Source organism: Tursiops truncatus, chromosome 2, assembly GCF_011762595.2.
Source record: "Tursiops truncatus isolate mTurTru1 chromosome 2, mTurTru1.mat.Y, whole genome shotgun sequence".
NCBI classification, from domain to species: domain Eukaryota; kingdom Metazoa; phylum Chordata; class Mammalia; order Artiodactyla; family Delphinidae; genus Tursiops; species Tursiops truncatus.
In genome coordinates, this window is record NC_047035.1 from 130,782,785 (window position 1) to 130,784,636 (window position 1,852).

The window sequence follows — 1,852 nt, forward strand, 5'->3', positions numbered from 1 at the left end:
GGAAGTTTTGTATCTATGAACCAAGGCTTCAACAATGATGTGAAAGCATCAGGTCAAACAAGGACTTTGCTCAGCAATTAAGAGTCACCTCCAGACACCTGGAAAAGTTTCTCTGGCCGCCTTCTCCTTGACTCCCCATCATTACCATGCCCTGCCTCTCTTGTTTATTTTACAAATATTTCAACTCAAGTTATGACTATGACTAAGAGAAATCTTATCTGTCTTCTTTCTTAGAGATTCATATGAAGTCAGGTTTCTTTTGTCCCCTTCATGTTAAATTTAGTTTATTAGTCAATTCATGTTACATTTGTATGAAGCAAAATCACAGCTTCTAGGAAATTTTTCCTTATGTTCCTCTGAAACTCTAAAGTTCAAGGCTATGGACACTGTCAAAATACTTGACCTAGAAAAATAGTCAAGGCAGTGCACTCTCCTGCTGGTTGGATTGGGGTGACAAACTTCAACAAACATTCTTGTTCTGCTTCTAGGACTTGGTGTTTCAGGCAGAAACTGGCTTCCTTCCCTTATCACTGGCATTTGAAATTAAAAAGAGGATGATACAGCTCAAGGGATATTGGTACTCTTTGAATATATATTCCAAACTACTTTATATAATCAAAGGCATGGAAGTATTTTTTTACACCAAACAAATTAAAGTTAAGCAGAGTTGTACAAGAACTGGAATTATAACTTGGAAATGCAGCTACTGAACTTCAATATTTTTTTCTACCCAATCACGCACTCTGCATGGATTTTTAAAAAGTGTATCCAGAGTTTTTCTCAAATGTTAAACTGAATTCCAGAACAATGCTTGAATCAATATACCACCATTTCAAGTGTCTACCATTTGCAAAGAGTTAATGGCTTTTAACTACAGGATTAGTGTCTCAATTTAGCCACCTAAGGGCCAAATCCTTCCCACTATTCAAACCCAGCCTACAAGCATATTAAGATTTTTCCACAGAATTTTTTTTTTTTTTTTTTTTTTTTTTTGCGGTACACAGCCCTCTCACTGCTGTGGCCTCTCCCGTTGCGGAGCACAGGCTCCGGATGTGCAGGCTCAGCGGCCATGGCTCACGGGCCCAGACGCTCCACGGCATGTGGGATCTTCCCGGACTGGGGCACGAACCCATGTCCCCTACATCAGCAGGCGGACTCTCAACCACTACGCCACCAGGGAAGCCCAGAACTTTTTCTTTTTAATGGACTAATATATGAATCTGGAAATTTCATATAAATTTTGGGTACCCAGCTTTTTTAAAAAATGAAGAACCTAGTTATACTTGGAGATACACACACACACACACACACACACACACACACACACACACTTGGTTATTCTTGCATTCTGCATTTATTTATTCAACAAATCTTGAGTGCATGCTGTTTCCCAGATAATCTATTAACGGTGCTGGGCATAAATCAGTGGGGGAAATGGTTGTAAACAAAAAGTCCCTGTCTTCCCAGGAGGAATGGAGCTTCTATTCTAGTGAAAATTTATCTAGAGAAGAATAGCAGCTCCCCATGTAGATGGGTCAGTTTTTCTCCATTTCACGATAGCCTGTATCCTCCTGCATTTTTGGAGTTGCTGTCACTAATTTATGTTTCCATTCTACACTCATATCTTCTAGCTTCTGAGTTTTTAAACTCCCATCTAAAGAGACCTATGCAATATGAGTTTCTGCTTTGAAGACCCCAGGAGTAGTGGGAAAGGCAACATGGTGTGGAGGGAGGGCACATATTTGGAGCTGGACAGCAAAGGTTCACACCTTGGCTCTGATTTTTATATGCTTTGTAATCTTGGGTACATCGTTTAATCCCTCAGTTTCCCCATCTGTTACACCAGGATGAT